At 41.2% G+C, this 19,746-nt stretch overlaps 1 protein-coding gene and 1 long non-coding RNA gene across 2 annotated transcripts in view; one reads left to right on the top strand and one right to left on the bottom strand.

Annotated features, from left to right (window-relative positions):
• Positions 1-19,746, bottom strand: part of KIF6 (kinesin family member 6) — a 417,374-nt gene that overhangs the window by 59,404 nt on the left and 338,224 nt on the right. The gene's annotated exons all lie outside the window — the stretch shown is intronic.
• LOC308494928 overlaps positions 14,573-19,746 on the top strand; it is a 48,894-nt gene continuing 43,720 nt past the window's right edge. The window contains exon 1 of the long non-coding RNA XR_013992964.1: positions 14,573-14,822. This is a non-coding gene — a long non-coding RNA (uncharacterized lncRNA). The remainder of the gene's footprint in view (positions 14,823-19,746) is intronic.

The raw sequence follows: 19,746 nt of genomic DNA, 5'->3' as shown, positions 1-19,746 counted from the left end.
AGGAGCCTCTTTGAAAGGGAAGGTCTGATTAGGCTTCTGATTCAGGGTGTTGATTTCAGCTGTGATGTGGGAAGCCAGTTTCTTTGTACTAACATAGAGGATGTGAATTACTAAAAGGTTAGCTTCCCTAAAGGCTGTTTGTAAAGCTACTTGTAAGAATAATGGGCTTAGCATAAATTAAATCTGTAATCTTTAGATGAATTTCCAATAAACTGGAGTGTGTAAATCCTTGGATGCCTTCGAATCGGGCATTTTCCTCCCCTCCTTGTTAATATATATTTCATCAGGTTTTAAGCTTGTTCGTATAATTTGAATATCTATTGAGAGAGGAAACCACCTCTTCGCACCATAGCGATGGTGGATATAATTAAAAAAAATAATAAGAGAGACAGAGACTATCAAGAAGACTTTGCTAGATTAGATCACAAGACATATTTCTGAAGACCAGCAGCGTGAAAGAAATGCAAAATGGCGAGTGGAGCCTGAGCCTCAGCTGGCAGGACTCTGGGTCCAGAAGAAGGAGGGTGAGTCAAAGTGTACCATGCAAGACAGGGGATAAGAGCCTGGCTCAGAGTTTGAAGCTGCAGGTTGGGGTGAGAAACCCCATCACCCAACATGTGAGTGAAAGGACACTGAGAAAGAAAAAAGTGCTGCCAGATCTTGCTTGGGACTGGTCTACCTCAAGTCCAAAGAGGAAGCAAGGTACAAAGTCAGCCTCTTTGCAGTTGCTAGGCCAAACTGCCTAGCAACTGACTCTATGACCAGATCAACTGCAGCCCAATAATGCCACGGAGCATCATTCCAAATGATCATTATTAGAGCGACTTCTGTGTTGGGGGCTGACAGGTCTGTCAGAGAGAGAGGGATAAGCACAAAGGGACAGAGGGAAAGAGAAAGAAATAAAACATATTTCATTAAAAATGGGCCTGCCTACCAAAGTGCCAAAATATATGAAGCAATCTAATGCTAAAAAAGATAACAAAATCAATAACTGGAACAGGAATCATTACAGATGAAAGTAATTTCCTGGACAGGCAGATAAAGACATTTATTGATGCAGAAGCACAGAGGGTTAAATCAGTTTTACTTTTCAGTTTACGGCACACCCTCCTCATCAGTCTGTGTGTATGAATGTGTGCATTTTTATCCCCAGGCCTCATGCCCATCCCCATATCCATTCCCCTCTTTCTCCAATAGGCCAACATTCTAATTGGCTTGATGCATTTGCACATATCCTTACAATTGGTGTTAAAGTTTTTTAAGCTATGAACGTAACATTGTGATACAGATCTCATTCTGTTTCTTGTTTATTGATCAGTACTGTGTTTTTGACATCTACCCATTTTGCTGTATGTGCATTTAATTCTCTTTCTGATTGCTCCATACAACCCATAGTGTGTACCCCAACATTTTATTTTCCTTTCCTGTGGTTTGAACAACTAGATTGCCTTCCCCTAACACAGACAGTGCTGTGATGACCATCCTTGAACATGTAGTCTTATAAATCCATGAGAAAATTTCTCTGCTGGGTCTCAGCAGTTTTGTATACTTAATTTGAAGTGTTGCTCTCCATAATGACGGTGCCAGTCTATACTTCCAAGACAGATGTTAAAATAAGTGTGTTGAAATACTCAAAGAGATTAATGAAGGCATAATATTTTTTTAAAAAGGAGTAAGACATCATGCAACAAATAGTATAAATGAAATAAGTGAACAGAAAAGAAAATTTGAAGTGAAAATAGGAGGGAGTGAAACAACAACCACAATCACAAACACAACAACAACAATAAAACAATAGAAGGAATAAGGGAATAAAGCCAGACTTGACATATTTTAAAGGCAAATCAGTGAATTGGAAGATAGGGTAAAAAAACTCACCCAAACATAGCACAGAAAGCAGAAGAGATAAAAATGGGAAAGGACAGTTAAAAGTCACAAAGGAAAGATGAAGAGGCTTCATCATCTATGTAATAAGAGTTCTAGAAGAAGAGAATGGGCAATGGGGAAGAAGCAATATTTAAAGAGATAGCTGTTGAGAGAAAGACATAAGCCCCCAGGTTGAAAGTGCCCTCTGAGTACTGAGCAGGAAAAAAAAAATGAATCTATCCCTAAACATATCACACTGAAATCACAGAGCTTCAAGGAAAAAGACCCACTACTACCAGCTTCCACGGAACTTGCATTGGAACCATTTAGATGGCCCCCACCTCAATGACAGTATGTGCCAGGAGACAATGGAGAGAAATAATGTCAACTTGAATTTTATAGATTGTCAAATTACCATTCATAGGTGAGGGCATAATAAAGACATTTTCTGTCATGAGGAGGATTCAGACTATAAACCACTCACAGAAACCCCCTGTCCCAAAGAGAACTCAACTGAGAGATAGCCAAACATGAAAGTTAAGTTCATGGACTCTGGGCCAGGCTACCTGGTTTCTATACCAATTGGGCCACTTACCTGTGTACCATTAGGCAAGTTAAAAAAATGACAATAATAGTATCTGCTGTGAGGGTTGAATTAGGTCACATATGTAAAGTGTTTAGAATGAGAGCTGGGCATATAAGAATTACATACATTTAAAAAACTATTATGATCAGTAAGAAGAAAAATAAACAGAGAAACATATAGGATAAAAGAAACAATGATGAGGATTTCCAGTCAAAATGGTGGAGTCGGTAAATGCTGTGCTAGCCTCCTCTCATGACCACATCAAAATTACAACTAAACTACACATCAACCATCATTGAGAATTGCCTGAAGTCTAGCTGAACAGAAGTCCTACAACTAAGGACATACAGTAGAAGCCAACTTGAGACTGGTAGGAGGGGCTGAGATGTGTACTGGGTTAGTGTGACACCTGCATGTGGCAGTTGAAAATCAGGAGAAATATTTCAGCTGTAGAGGTTCAGTTGGAGGAGCGAAGGGTCCCAGCCCCACACCAAGCTCCCAAGCCTGGGGTTCCAGTACTGGGGAAAGAAGTCCTCGTGACTTCTGGCTGTGAAAACCAGTGGCGATTGTGGCTGAGTGAGGAAGAGTGCTGTTGGAGTTCCAGGTATTCTTCTTAAAGGACTCACACACGGACTTACTCACTCCGAGTTCCATCTCTGGAGCAGCAGCTTGAAAGTCACCAGGGACATATGAGGAGGAACTGAATTGTCTGGCTGTAGGGTGAGAACCAGAAGGGCAGCTTTCTTCCAGACAGAAGTGCTGGTAGAACCCATTATTTCATTGTTAAGTACTCCCCACTCCTGGCATGCAGATGTAGGCAGCCATCATATCTGAGTCTCCATCAACTTGGCTAACACTGTTCACCAGGTGATTCCCTGAGACACCGCCCTACTCAAAGTGTGGGCCTATCCACGCCATTTCCAGTGGCTTTTCTATACTAATGGCCTAACTTGGCTCATGCTTCAGATTTTCCTAAAATCTCTCAAAAGGTTCATAAAACCCAAAGCAGCAGCATCTGGCTTTGGCATGCCCATACCTCTTGCTGAGCAGCACCAAGCCTGGCACTAGTGGTGGTCGGCTTCAGTTTGGGGCTTGGCCTCTCCCAGACACTTCCAAGTCCAGTGTGGGTGGCAGCCATCTGAGGATTGCTTTGTGGTTCATGCCAGGTGGCTCGGGCAGAGTACAAGCTGTGGCTGAACTTGGCCTGTGGTGGGGCCATTCCAAGGAGGCCCTGGGGCCAGCCTGATGGCCAGCTTTGGACCCAGCCAGAGTACCACCTGGCTGCCTCTGCAGGCAGCACACCCAGAGGGTAGATTAAGCAGGCACCAGAGCCCTGCTAAAGTGAATCCTGCACCATAGGGTTAGTCCCTGCACAACAGCTCCTCCACTATAGTCACAGCTAGTCCTCACAACCAATCAGCCCAAGGATCAGTCCCTCCCATTGACATGCAAACAGCAACCAAGGCTCAACTACAACAGGAGGGCACACACAACCCACACAAAGGACACACCTGGAGCACATGGCTCGGGTAACCAGGGAGACTGCACCATTGGGCCCCTTAGGACACGTACTATGTAAGGCCACTCTCCTAAGACCCAGAGACATAGTAGCCCTACGTAATATATAGAAACAAACAGAGGGATGTAGCTAAAAACGGGGAGACAAAGATATATGCCCAAATGAAAAAACAGAACAAAGCTCCAGAACAAGAACTAAACAAAATGGAGACAAGCAATCTACCAGACAAAGAGTTCCAATCACTGGTTAAAAGGATGCTCACTGATCTCAGGGAGAACTTCAACAAAGAGACAGGAAACATAAAAATGGAGATAGAAAACATAAAAGAGAACCAGTCAAAAATGAAGAATACAATACTTGAAATGAAGAATACATTACAGGGAATCAACAGTAGATTAGATGAAGCAGAGGATCGAATCAGGGATTTAGAAGACAAGGTAGCAGAAAATGCCCAATCAGAACAGCAAATGAAAAAAGAATCCAAAAAATGAGGAGAGTTTGAGGGGCCTCTGGGACAACATCAAGCACACCAACATTTCCATCACTGGGGTACCAGAAGGAGAAGAGAGAGAGCAAGGAATTGAAAACATATTTGAAGTAATAATGACTCAAAACTTCCCTATCCTGGTGAAGGAAAAAGATATTAAAGCCCAGGAAGTGCAGAGTCCCAAACAAGATGAACCTAAAGAGGCCCACACCAAGACACATAAAAATAAAAATGCCAAAGGTCAAAGACAAAGAGAGAATCTTAAAAGCAGCAAGAGAAAAGCAGTTAGTTACCTACAAGGGAGTTCCCACAAGACTGTCAGCTGATTACTCAACAGAAACTTTTCAGGTTAGAAGGGATTGGCACGAAATATTGAAAGTGATGAAAAGCAAGGACCTACAATCAAGATTATTCTACTCAGCAAAACTATCATTTAGAATCAAAGGCCAGATAAAGAGCTTCCCAGACAGGGTAAAGCTAAAGGAGTTTCTAATCACCAAACCAGTATTACAAGGAATGCTAGAGGGACTTAAGACCAAAATAAATAAATAAATAAATAAATGAAAAATACAAATAAAATGGCAGTGACTGCATATCAAACAACAATTACTTTAAATGTGGATGGATTGGATGCTGCAATTAAGGGATGGGGTGGTTGGATGGATGGGAAAACAAGACCCATATGTTGCCTACAAGAGACTCACTTCAGATCAAAAGGCACACACTGAATGAAAGTAAAGGGATGGAAAAAGATATTTCATGAAAATCGAAACGAAACAAAACAAAAAAAGCTGGTGTAGCAGTACTTATACCAGACAAAACAGACTTTAAAACAAAGGCTGTAACAAGAGACAAAGAAGGACCCAGTAATCCCTCTTCTGTTTATTTATCCAAAGAAACCCAAAACACTACTTTGAAGGGGCATGTGCATCCATATATTTATTGCAGCCTTATTTACAATCGCCACAATATGAAGGGAACCTGGGTGTCCATCAATGCATGAGTGGCTGGGGTAGAGGTGGTACGTATGTCCAATGGAATATTACTCAATCATAACAATGAATGGAATCTTGCCAACTGCAGCAACATGGATGGAACTAGAGGGTATTTTGTTGAGTGGAGTAAGTCAGACAGAGAAAGACAAATATTTTCACTTACATGTGGAATATAAAGAACAAAATAAATAAACAAAATAAATTAACAAACAAAACAGAAACAAACTCATAGATACAGAGTACATTTTGATGATTGCCAGCTGGGAGGGCCCTTGGGGGTGGGTACAAAAAGGGAAGGGATTAAGAAGTATAAATTTGTAGTTACAAAATAGTCATGGGGATAAAAGTATAGCATAGGGAATATAGTCAATAATATTGTGATAACTATTTATTATGTCAGACGGGTACTAGATTTATCAGGTCATCACTTGTTAAGTTATATAAATGTCTAATCACTATAGGTAAACTTGAAACATAATGTTGCATGTCAACTGTTATTGAAAAACAAAACAATTATGTGTATTAAAAATAATGAGCAATAAAACAAAATATTTAAATAAAAATATTTAACTATTGACCATAAAATTCGTGTGTGTGTGTGTGTGTGTGTGTGTGTGTGTGTGAAAATTGAAATTTTAAGTAATAGCAAGATGGGAATAAGGCGAGGGGATATCCAATGGGGAGTTATAACAAGCTACATGCCTGGATGTGTGTGGAAGCAGGATGTATTTGCAATAACTTTGGACATTGTTATAGTTCCTTTTTTACTCAAGAAAAATAAGAATACATCATACAGCATTCAAATCAATAGAGGATCAAAAAAAAAGATAGGGGCGAGTGTTGTAGGGTAGGACTGTCAAAATTGTAACAATTCAACAGAGCAGGAAAGGAGAAAAAAGGGAGACAATGGGGCAAAAGGGTATAAGTGATCCTTTTCTTGGACAAACAGACAATAGCAAGAGCCTTATGTGCCCGTTTGTATATATAAGTGTGTGTGTGTGTGTGTGTGTGTGTGCATGCGTGTGTGCACATATATATGACCAGACGAGCATGGAGGTAATGTGAATGGATATGTACAGAGTTGTTACAATGGGTTAGCTGAAGGTAGAAGGGGGGTGGAAGATGAATTGTGTAGAAGAGATAAAGCCAAGCGAGATGAGAAAAAAAATTGTACTTTAATAAGTATCTATGATTTATGGTTTATGTAAAAGCATATTTGTATTTATTGATAAAAAGAATGAAAAATTAAAAACCCACTGCAAGATGCTTTCTTGAGAGGGAAATGTGGTATTATATAGCATACTGAAAATTGTGCTTGGGCACCTGCCACACATGTGATGTCATCTGTCACGTGTGCTGACTGAAAATAATTCACTACTCACATCTCAGTGACAAGGCTGGGGGCTATGAGTGTTTCAGCTTATTTGTCAGAGCTCTGTTACTGCCCAGGAGACTGCTGAATAAGAAGGGGCGAAGGTGGAGAATGGACAGCCAGAGGGAGCCCAAAATAGCAGCAGCAACCCATTGGCCGGGGCTCAGGGGAGGCCTCTGAGAAGCCATCAGCCCTTCTTGGGAGCAGAGGAAGACAGATCCTTGCCTGAACTCCCCAGAGAAAGGTTCGGTGGTGGAGCACCGAGCAGAGAATCAAGAATGGTCTAAATGCTGGGCAAATGTTTTTAAGCCTTCTCATTCCAAAATGACACTTCAATTGTCCAGAATTCAAGATTCTTCTTCCACTTGGTATGCCAAACACCATATTTGGTAACATTATTAAGTCACAGAGAGAGAGGAAAAAGCAGCTCATTCTAAAAAATATGAATAATTTCAAGAAAAGCACACTGTAACTTGCCTGGATTCCCCCCACCCCGCACCCTCCTGCCGGGATTTTCTCAAGAGCAACCATCACCTGGAACCCATCTTCTAGAGGAGGATGTGCCTTATAATCGATGAGCATTTCAGCTCACGATGACAACAGACAACAGTCTGGGCTTTAAATACAGTTCCTTTCTTATCACTGGGACAGTGCATGATGATCACATTTTGGGGAATGCTCTCATTTATAAAAACTGACCAAATTATACTATGTCTGGGAGACCCGATTTCTTTTCCTATGGGATTTTCATTCTGGCTACCCAAGTGACCATCATAACCAGACAAGATTAGCACATTCTATCTGAAGCTTAGGCGTTCAGCTATCATGTACACTTAATTAAGCTAACAAGCTTATTAATATCACTATTCCAGTATGTGATAATATTCCATAAACATATTCAGAGAATTAAGTAAATAAGCTTTGTTAAAAGCTCAAGCAAATGTGCAAGTAGGTAAGCATAGGAAAAATTTCAGCTCAGCAACCAGCATGAATTGTTAAATGCTTAACATCTCAGGGAGCTGAGGGCTCATGGTTGTGTTGGCATTCTTCCAAGAGATGTTACTTTACATGTTTGGACGTTCTTATCTCAGCAAGGGAGAGATGTAACCAGCTTCCAAGACCCGCCCTGGAGGAGTAGCTATAGATCACAATCCTTCTTTCCACTTGAAGATATGGCTCTGGGATGGTCTCTCGGGTGAAGGGAGAGCCCGTGCTCATGGCTTCCGTCCCTGCAGTCCCAGAGGTGGCATAGGGAACACACTCAGGGGAGCCTGTGTGCACTCAAGGCTCCTCTGCACCAGTGTGGGTGGGGCAGGTGATTTCCACCTCTGCCCTATGCCCCCTTCTCACACTGGAGGCTAGTTTGTACAGGCCCTTTATTAACTGGAGGGCAGGGTTCACTTAGTGCATGAAATAAACCCCAAGCACACTAAGAAGTTTGATTTGGAGATATATATATATATATACATATACATATATACATATATATTTATATACATATATATATACACTCACATACATATATAAATGTGCATGTATACTGATAACAAAGGATGAATACAAGTCACATTTGACTTCTGCAATTACAAGAGGTGCTCAAAGTGGTTACCCTCAACATTTAGACACTTCTGATTACAGCTTAGCAACGTTGACCAAAGGGTCCACTTGTATCGCTGCGCATGCTGTTTCAATATCTTCACACAGTACAATGTGTCTCAAACTTATCATGAATGCATGCAGTTGTTAGATGTGTTGGAGGTTCAGTTGTATACTCACACCTCCACTGTTGTTGTACTTCCATAACGTTCTTGAATTTCAAGTATCACTTCAAAATGGTCTTGCTCTCCTCGAACAACCGTGTGTCCACCATTTTCTTTGACTGTCCTGCCTGTCGCATGGGGACGCTAGCACTCATTTGATTAACGCCATCTTTTGAGCGAACGTCATACTACACATTGCTACTATAATTCAATTCAACTTTGAAAAGTAATATGTAGATAACATCTCTTAAAATGTGTATATGTATTTTTGGCACCCCAGGTATATATGTATATATGAGGTTTGACAATTAAATTTGCAAACTCATCCTAGAAAAAGTGCTGCATACCTCACTGCTGAATATCACTACGGTCACCTTCGAAGTTCTCCCCTTGGGAAGCTATGTACCGATGCCAGCACCTAGTCCATCCTTCAAAGCAATTTTGGAACTCTTTTTCTGGAATGGACATCAGAGCTGGCCATCATGGTCATCGTATTATCCTTGAGGTTGTGAATGTCATCAAAATGTCTTCCTTTCAATATTTCCTTTATCTTTGGGTAAAGAAAGAAGTCATTGAGGGTCAGATCAGGTGAGTAGGGAGGGTGTTCCAATACAGTGATGTGTTTACTGGCTAAAAACTCCCTCACAGACAGTGCTGTGAGAGCTGGTGCATTGTCGTGATGCAAGAGCCATGAATTGTTGGTGAAAAGTTCAGGTCGTCTAACGTTTTCATGCAGCCTTTTCAGCACTTCCAACTAGTAAACCTGGTTAACTGTTTGTCCAGTTGGTACAAATTCATAAGGACTAATCCCTCTGATATCAAAAAAAGTTAGCAACATCGTTGCAACAAGTTCACTAACTTAATTGTTATACTGTTCGTATATAGTTTTTTAGATGGATTAAAACATGAAAACAGCAAGTTTTACATTGCTCCTTGATATAAATAATAAACTCTCTCACTCCAAGATAAAGCTTGATTATATCACTTAATTTTAAATCAACTAGTGCTTAAAAAAACATCAATAGAAAGAGACGTGCCCCAGTTAAGGAGTTAAGGCTCACTGCTGGTTAACCTGTCCACTTGGCCTGTGAAATAAGTGCCTTCCAGAGTTGGTGGGTGCTTCTGATGTGGGAACTGTTGTCCAGCTGAAAAGGCTGGAGATTAGGAGAAACACATCAATGAGTTTGTAAAACAAAAAAAAAGACAAAGTCAGATGGAAACGGTGTCAGCTTTCAGGTTCAAAAATTATTTTTTTATGTGCTACATTGACTTGCTGCTGATTTTGGGTGTAATGGGCCAGGTCCTCTGTCTAATCCATATGGGTTCCTGTGCCCTGTCTCTGCAGTCACCTACTGTGGGGGTAGGGCAGGGGGTTGGGATATCTGAGTGCCACTGAGGGAGCTCATCTGAGGAAACCGAAGGGCGCTCAGCCTATGGGAAGCAGCCAGTGGGGACATGGGGAAATCACGGTGGAGGTGGGAAGCCAGAGAAAGATGGCTGGGCTTCTGAGACCACTGAGCTGCGGTGAAGCCTCATTCAGGATGAGGGCCAATGGAAAATGGCAGGAGAGCTAGCAGAGGGAATCCTGGGCCTGGTATAGTGGAAAGAAATTGGGAGCACGTGTCACTTACTACCTGTGATCTTGGGCTACTTAATCCCTTTTCATTTCATTTCTTCATTAAACTAGGATGATAACATCATCCTGGCAAGGCTGTTGCAAGAATGAAAGAAAATGTACATTAAGCACCCAGCACAGTCTGGCACGTTGCAGGTACACAATAACTGGGTTAGTAATGGCGGTCGCAGCAGTAAGAGTAATTACCTTGGGGGAGGGGCTGGAATTACAAATAATACTGCACGGAGGGTAGAAGAAAGCAAAAACCATTGCAATTTTTCCTAAGGCCTTGATGATGTTCAAATATGATACGACATCTGTGTTTTCCTCTGTTTTCTTTTCTGAGAGAAACATTAACAAGTTATCTTGGGCCCAGTGTACTAAATTGAAGGTGACTCTATCCTTCCGTGTGGACAATCACATGTCTTTGTAATGGCCACAACTCAGGGCTTCATAAAGCAAAGCTTCAGCCCTTTGGCAGTCATTGACCCCAACTACAACTTTTTACACATGTGGGACCCCCCACATACTAAATCTCTGCTTTCCAATCAATTACTCACCCTCAAATTCACCATTACTTTCATTAGCAACACAGTCCTTCATATTCCTTTATGTAGTCAAATATGATTGATTTCTGTAATTGGAAATAAATGACTTTTTAATAACCCTGCTTGAAATGTTGGTAGTAATAGCCCTGTTTGCAGAGTCTGGGATGACTCGTACCCTCATCCGTTATTTTTTTTTTTCTTCCAGAAAACAGCACTAGAGCCCTTTCCCTTTTTGTTTCCGTTATGGCTAAATATCATCAAAGAGGAGAGGGGAAGAAGGAGAGAGGAAGAGACAGATTTGCTGACCATTTTTCAGGAATGCTGTATTTCAGAGAGAACAGTTTCTCCTCACTGAATTTGAGTTCTGCCTACATGAAATGCTAGTATACTAGCATATGGCTAGTATAGAGCATATGGCTCTCTTTCTGTACAGATTTCAGTCCCAGTGGGTATAAACTGGTCATTTTGGTGGTAAGTGGAGAATAAGGGAATCCAGAGACATAGGACTAGGAAAAGGAGGCAAAGCAATACTGTGTTTCCCCGAAAATAAGACCTAGCCAGACAATCAGCTCTAATGCGTCTTTTGGAGCAAAACTTAATATAAGACCAGGTCTTATATAATAATATAATATAATAACATAATATAATGTAATGTGATGTAATATAATATGATAATAAAATAAAATAAAATATAATAAAATATAATATAATATAGTATAAAATACCGGGTCTTATGTTAATTTTTGCTCCAAAAGACGTATTACAGCTGATTGTCTGGCTAGGTCTTGTTTTTGGGGAAACATGGTAGCAAAACCAGAGGGGAGATTTTTGCAATGAAGCTTTGGGAGAGATGAAGGAAGCTGAAGGTGGAAGTAGACACAGCCTGAGAATTACACTTCTTTATTGATCAAAAGGAGCGGGGAGGTGGGGAGTTGGGAACTGGAACGTGTGTAAGTAGGACTGATGATGGCACAGGTTTTGGTGCTGTGTCTCTGAGGAGGCAGCAAGTCCAAGTGACAACATCAGGAAGGCCATAAACAGTGAGAAAGAAGAAACAGTCACAGAGAAGGAATTGCCATAATACATATGAAAATATAAAAGTAATTTACAAGCTTCATGTTGACACTTTTGGGGGAGACGTTCTGAAAATTTTTTAGTGTATAAGGAATGTGAATGGAAGTTAAGTATACAGAGCCCATTATGACAAATTAAAGATGAAGTAGATGTTATTAGATGGTTTTTAAAGTGTATTGGCTTTACTGTTTTGTTTTGGTGAATATAAAAATATTTGTGGGGCCTTTCATAGGTTTACTTGCAAACTCAATCTTGTTTTTCATGTAAAGCCTTAATCCTTAATTACGGCATTTCCTATCATAGGCATGTTCAGGTCCCTCATGGCTGGGGATGGACAGACAACTGTACTCTGTAAATTAGAAGACGTGACAGTGTATATTCCAGGGCAGTCAGTCATGTTGAGAGTCCTCATTTTGGCAGAAGCTCCTTTCCTTTCATCTCCTGGAATACACGGGTCATCAGCTGCTCTGAGGGTCTAGCAGGGTGCCAGGAGGGGAGCAGCCCATCACATTCTTTGAACTTGGGAAGATTCAAGTTTTCAGAACTAGGAGCGACTTCTGCCTTCTATGGGAGAATCTGGATATAATCTTTGAGGTAAACACAGCTCTGTTTGATATAATCTAATTATTTAGTGGACCATTTGAGGCCTGTACTTGGAAAGTTAAGTTCTGCCATTCCTGGGGAAGCTAAGAAAAATGAAACAACCAAATGCAAGTACTTCAGGGAAAGAATTAGGTGTTCTGTGTGCAGAAACATAGATTGGGTGTTTCTTTAGCAGAGCTCTGCTCCCACCCAGTTAGAGAATTCCCCCCCCCCCCGCCTTAAATCTGCAAGTAGATTGTCCTATGCCTAAAAAGTAGTGTTTGTGCTTGAATGGTATGATGGTTAATTTTATGGGTCAAGTTACTTGGCTGAGGTATGGTGTCCAGATGTTTGGCCAAACACCAGTTTAGATGTTGCATTTAGATACGATTAACATTTACATCAGTAGCCTTTGAGTAAAGCAGGCTACCCTCCCTAATGTGGATGGCTCTCATCCAGTAGTTGAAGGTCTAAGAGAAAAAAGACCGAGGTCCCTTGAGGAAGAAGTAACCCTAGACTGCCCTGGGACTCAAGCTGCAGCATCAACTCTTCCCTGGGCCTCCAGCTCACATACTCGCCCTGTAGAATTTGAACTTGCCAACCTCCACAATCACATGAGGAAATTCCTTAAAATAAATCTCTGTCTCTGACTCTGTCTCTATTTACACACACACACACACACACACACACACACACACACACACACACACTCCTATTGCTTCTGTTTCTCCGGAGAACCCTGACGAATACAGATGGCATGGGGTTGTGTTCTTGTCCCAACCCTTTCCCTAGCACTTTGGGAGCAGAGGACACAGCATGGTGGGATGGATATCAGGCCCTGATCTTGTCCTCATCTTGCACGTGAATGGAGGCTGCCATTCAGGTACTGAATCATGATCATGACAAGGGGAACGACACCTGGTATTTAGTGAGCTGGGCCTGGTCCTACACAATAAAGAAAGGCCTGTCTCAATAGGCCAGTGGCATTCCCATGAAGAAACACTGCATTGGAGAAAAACTATGACAAGGAGCTGGTTGCTGAGGGCAGCCCATCTGGACTAGTCACTCGCATGTGTCATTTAAGACTGAATAGCCCAGAGTTTGGGAAAATAAAATGCAATGAACTATTTGGGTGGGAGGGCTGTGAGTCCAGACAATGGCCTGGAGAGAGTGAATACACAAAGACGTATTTGGGCCTGGAGGCGAGACCGAAGCAGATTGTTGCTTGGAGAGCCTGGCTGAGAGGATGTGGAGGCCCCCCAAAATGAGTCCCCAGAGCCACTGGGTCAAGTCCCTCCCAGAGCCCCACTTCCAGAGTCGCTTTTAGCTACTTTCCTGACAGCATTGCCATTTGCCCCAAGCTTTTGGTAAAGTCTTGTCAAAATTGGCCTAAGCTAGTTGGATGCTGTAGCCAGGGCAGCAGGGTGCCTAAGGTTGGAGCAGTGGCCACCCACAATGCCACCATCAGAGGACAGCGAATAGTAGCCCCTCAGCACAGAGAAAGATGAGAAAGTCAGGGGGAAGAGGATCCCCAGCTGCATATTAACAGAGCGTTCAAGAGGTGGTTCTTGGAGACCCTCTCAGGAAGAGTCTGGGGACTTGTTTTGAGAGGAGTGTACTAATTTTTAGCAGTAAAACCAGGAGGGACGTCAGCCGTAATCATCTGGGGATAAAAAGCAGGCCCAGCCCTGTTTGGCTGTCACAGGCTGGTGAAGACAGGGCTGTCTGAGACTCAGGGGGAGATGTTGTTTCCTCTTGAGCTGTCCCTCCTCCAGGAACAGAACGGGGTGGGGGGGGGGTGTCTTACCAGGGCGGGGGAGGGGCGAGAAGGCCGTGCAAACTGGAAAAAGACAGCATTCTTTCAAACACGGCCTTGGATGATTATATTCCTAACTGATGCCAATCCGAACTCACAAACTGCTGAAGAAATAAAATCTGGTTAAATTTGTTCTTTTTCACCCTTCTTAAAAATATCAAAAGCTAATATTTTGCAGGCAGCTCTATGCTGGCCATGCTGGCCGGGCCTTGTGGGGTCCAACATAAACACACCTGATCTAGATTTGGTCAGCGTCAGGAGGCCCAAGGAGCGGCCAAGGAATTATCAGAGGAATCCAAGGATTGCTCCTTATTTCGAAAGGCCTCACCTCGAAATAACTCCTGCATCGGAGGACTCGTGTGAGTGGCAAGGAGAGGGAGCAGGGCTGGGGAGAAGTTTATGAATCCATGCAGGTTTATGTAAAAGGGTTTTGATAGGACCTGTCCTTGGAAACAGATCTGACTCCTTCCTGGGGATGAATATTTATAATCTTTTCAGAGGCAAGGGGATCAGTGAAGAGTGAAGGTGTGTGACATGCAGTTTCTGCTGAGAACTTGGCTCTGGGCCTTAGGATACAGTCTGCTGGAGACAATGTGCTTAAGGTAATGATTTTTTTGTGCCACAGAATTACGGAAATATGTTTTCCATGGATTATGTGTCAGCAGACGAATGTCAGTGATCCTTTGTGGGTTGTTATTTTAACAATGAGGGGGTGTTTCGTGGAATTGGTGGTTGTTACCTGCATCTTAGGAAATCACCAACTATGCTAATATAATGACTGAATGAATGACAAGAAAGCTAAGATCTTGCATACCCAGCAAGAAAAGAACAACTAATTATCTGGATGTCAAACTAGCATCCTGAATGTCTAATGGTGTGACATTATCAGTATGACAGTGACTTCTGGGCAGTTGTCAAGGGGCCAGAGGCCCTCCTGCAGTTTTTCAACTCAGTTCTCAGATCCTGCCTGAATAATCCAGCCCCCCTTTCTTCTGTCTTCTCTTCACCATCTGAGTTATGGTGACCCCCTGTCTTTCTTAGTGTGGTTTCTCCCAGAAGTAGACTCGAGCACAAGTAGTTCCTTTGAGAAGTGATCCTTGGACAAACTGATAAGAAAGTGGGGAAGTGAGACAGAGGTAAGGCAGCCGGGAAAGGGGCCACAGTTCCCACTGTAGGAGACTGGAACTCAAACCCACTGGGGACTTCCAGGGGACAGTGTAGGACACATACCTCCACGTTGTCCCTCTTAGGGGTAAGGGGTGGTGTATAAATATACCAACTTCCAACTGTCATTGGTTGAGGCGTCCTGCGGTGTACGTATGTGTGTAAATTCCTTAGCACTAGCCTGCCTGAGGCCCATCTCTTGGGTGGCCAGAGAACGCTCTCGAAGAGTGAAAGGTTCTAGTAGACGGCATCATCTAGCGTGCACACACGGGACGCAGAGGGGATATGAATGGAACTCTGACAGCATCTGCTCTATTCTTTATTTCTTGTTCTTCATTCTCCTTGTCTTAAAAACATGACTACCACCTCAGTTACTATAGTCTCTTACAAGCACAGCTAATTCTCTGGCAACAACGCCAACAAAGAGCAAGGCAGAGGAAATGAAATAGTCCAGCCAGTCCACTGTCTGATTTCTTATAGGCCTGGCTGGTATTTTGGGGGACAGGTTAATTCCTGGTCTAGCAGATGAATGACGAAAGCAGCTCCTAGTTTTCTATTGACTGCATTTTAGTAGAAACCAGACTATCCAGACCTTGGCTCACGTTCTACATGCTGGGGTGAGCTACTCTTGCTTGCTGCCTCAGTTTCCCTTTTTGGGGTGACACCTTGGACATGAAGCTCTGATGTCAGAAGCTCCATCAGCTTCTGGCCATCAGCTTTCACTTGGTGCAATGGAAAGGTGACGCTGTGCTGCTAGGACGGCAAATGCCACTTCAACCAAGCCTGGCAGAGGTGGATACCTTCTGGGGCACGAGGGACTCAGCTGTTTCAGGGCCTTACCCTCCAACAATGCAAACAGTGCATCCTCCTCAGCCTGGGTCCCCCAGCCTGTCTCACTCACTCTGTGCTGTGCCGGGCAGAACCTTGCAGCCCTTTAGAAAGTCAGGGAGAGGTATCCCTGGCTGGGGGCAGCTTGATGAAATACTGCTATGTGTAGAGAGACTAAAAAATAACCAAATTATCTGAAGTGGGACAGAGAGCAGGAAATATCCTGAGGCACGTTTAAGGAACCCATAGATTTTACGGGGTTGATCATAGAAGTGTAAGTTGTATTACAGGTGATTATCTCTGATAAAATGGTCCCGAATCTTCCACAGGACACTTATTTGTGGTGACTTATTACTTCACCGAAAAGGCCTGGTTGAGAAGCCCTCCCTGTCTCGTTGATTAGAGTAACTGCAGGTCCCAACCCCACAAATCTCCTTTGTCTTACTTCTCCACCAGCTTATAAATATTCTGAGGCTGGGCCTCTCTCCTAGGGATTTCTGTGTCCCCCACAGGACCTTGAATGTAATAAATGCACAATAATTGCCAAATGACCACATCACAAGACCTAAATAGCGTTTCTGCCAGGATTCCTGATTATAAGAGCCCTCAATTTCTTACTCTCTCACTGCTGATGGCCCTGCCCAAATGGAGGAAAAACTGTAGAAGGTAAAGGCTCCTACTGTATTCAGCCTGAAATACTTCACCAGATCTGTACCCGTAACCCACACACAATTGCCTGAGTCACCTTCTCTAGATTAATTAAAAAAAAAAAATGTGTCCTCTACTTAAGATTCATTTCAAAACTATAGCTGAGCTAGTTGTTTAACATTCCTTCCTGTCTTTCTTTGGTGAACTCACACTTTTATTTTTTATTTTTACTTCTTAACATTCAGTAAAATTGATTTGGTTGTGCGTCTGTGTGCGTGCACATACGCTGGCAGTTCTATGATATTTAACACATAGTAGATAGATTTGTGTAACCACCGTCACCATCAGGGTTCCCAAAAGTTCTATTTCCCCCAAAACTCCCTCATCCTGCCCTGTTGGACTCACACCGTCCTCCAGCCCTGCCCACCATCACTACAGCTTCGTCTTTTTTTCAGAACGTCATATAAAAGGAATCAGGTTGTACATAGCTTTATGAGACGGGCTTTTCTCACTCAGTACAAGCCTCTGAAGTGTTGTACGTTGATGTATGTACCAGCAGCTTGTGTTTTTATTGCTGAGTAATATTCTGTTGTATGGATTATAGTTTATCCATTCACTCAGTGAAGGACATTTGGGTTATTTCCAGGTTTCGGCGATGATGAGAACTGCAATAAACATTTGTGTACACGTTTTTGTGAGAACATAAGTTTTCATTTCTCTAGACTAAATCGCTGGGTTATGTGACATGTCTATGTTTAACTTTCTGAGAGACTGCCATATTGTTTTCCAAAGTATCTGCACCATTTTGCACCCTCACTAGCAATATATGAGTTCCAGGTGTTCCACAGCCTTCTCAGCCCTTGGGATTGTCAGCTAAAAAAATCGTTTGAAATCTTAATCTATTTTACTATTTCCAATTTAGTATTTTAATTTACATTTCTCTAGAGGTTACTGATGTTGACCATCTTTGCGGGTACCCATTTGCTATCCGTATATCCTCTTTGGTGAAGTGTCTTATCAGCAGACACTTGAGCACTCCTCCCCCATCTTTTGTACTCACTAACCTGTCCCAGTGACTTACATGTTTATCTTTTTGCCAATATCGATACTGTCTTGATTATAGAAGCTTATGGTAAGTCTTAAAATTGGGTGGTGGGAGTCTCCAGTGTTCTTCTTTTATAAAATCATTCTTGTTATTCTAATTTCATTGCTTTTCCATATAAATTTTAGAATCACCTTCTCTACAGTGACAAAAAATTCTGCTGGGATTTTAATTAGAATTGTATTAAATCTCATGATCAGTTTAAGGAGAATTAACATTTTTCCTATATGGAATCTTCTAATCATTGAACACAGTATGTCACTGTTTATTCATGTCTTTTTTGATTTCTTTCATTAGAGCTTGGCAGTTTTCAGCATAGAAGTCTTCCACATATTTTACTAGTTTTATACTTCAGTATTTCTTTCTATATTTTTAATGACTGTATATATTAATACTTAATACATAAAAATTTGCTATAACTGTATAATACCTTTTAAAGTATAAAATAATATTTTGTTTTGGTTGTCAATTGTTCATTACATATATAGATGTATGTTTAATTTTTATGTGTAGACCCTGTATGCTGCAAACTTGCTCAACTCTTTTATTGTTTCTAAGAGCTCTTTTGTAGATTTTTGGGTTTAAGATAAATGTCATGAGTGACTAGGGACAGTTTTATTTTTTCCTTTTAAAGTCTATGTCTTTTATATATTTTTCTTGCTTAATTGCACTGGGTAGAACTTTCAGTATTGTGTTAAATAGGAGTGGTGAAAAGTGACAACCTTGTCTTGTTGCTGATCTTCGAGTAAAAGCATTAGGACTTTCACCACTAAGTATAATGTTAGCTATGAGTTTTTAAGATGCCTTTCATCAAGTTGAAGAGGTTCCCTTATATTTCTAGTTCGGGAGAGTTTTCTTTTTTTTATGGTGAATAAATGTTACATTTTATCAGATATTTTTCTTTATTAAATGATATAATCATGTTTTTTTTTTCTTTCTTAGTCTGTTAATGTGGTGGATTATATTGACTGATTTTTGAATACTGAGCTAGAACTGTTTTCCTGAGATAAATCTCACTTAATTGTGGTACATTATTGTTTTTATATATTGCCAGATTTAATATGCTAGTATTTTAGAGTGTATGTTTGTGGGATATATTAGTCTATAGTTTTCTTATAATGTCTATCTTGTTTGGTATCAGGGTAATACTGGCTTCATAAAATGTGTTGGAAAGTGTTTCCTCTTCTATTTTCTGAAAAAGATTGTGTGGAATTGACGTTATTTATTTTTTAAATGTTTCGTAGAATTCCACAGTGAAACAATTCGGGCCTGCAAATTCCTTTTTTGGAAGATTTTAAACAATGAATTCAATTTCTTTAATAGATATAGAAGCATTTAGATTATCTGTTTCTCTTTGAGTGCGGTTTGGTAGTTCGTGGCTTTCAATACAATTTGTCCGTTTGATCTAAATTGTTAAATATGTAGATTGTTTAAAATAATCCCTTATCCTTTCAATGTCTATAACGATATCCCTCTTTCAGTCTTGTTATTGTTATTTGTATCTTTTCTTTATTACTTTGTCAATCTGGCTAGATGTTTATCAATGTTAATGATCTTTTCAAAGAAACAGTTTTGGTTTTATTGATTTTCATTGATTATTGCTTTTCTCTTTTCAATTTAATTGATTTTTTTGCTATTATCTTTATTGTTTCCTTTCTTCTTCTTGTTTTTAAATGATTTTCTCTTCTTTTTCTAGTTTCTTAAGGTGGAAGCTAAGGTTGTTGAGTTTAGAGCTTCCCCCTCCCGCCCAATGTAAGTGTAGAATACTATAAATTTCTTTCTAA

Source organism: Rhinolophus hipposideros (assembly GCF_964194185.1).
Source record: "Rhinolophus hipposideros genome assembly, chromosome: 3".
In the NCBI taxonomy this organism is placed as follows: domain Eukaryota; kingdom Metazoa; phylum Chordata; class Mammalia; order Chiroptera; family Rhinolophidae; genus Rhinolophus; species Rhinolophus hipposideros.
This window is presented reverse-complemented; position numbering and strand designations above follow the sequence as displayed.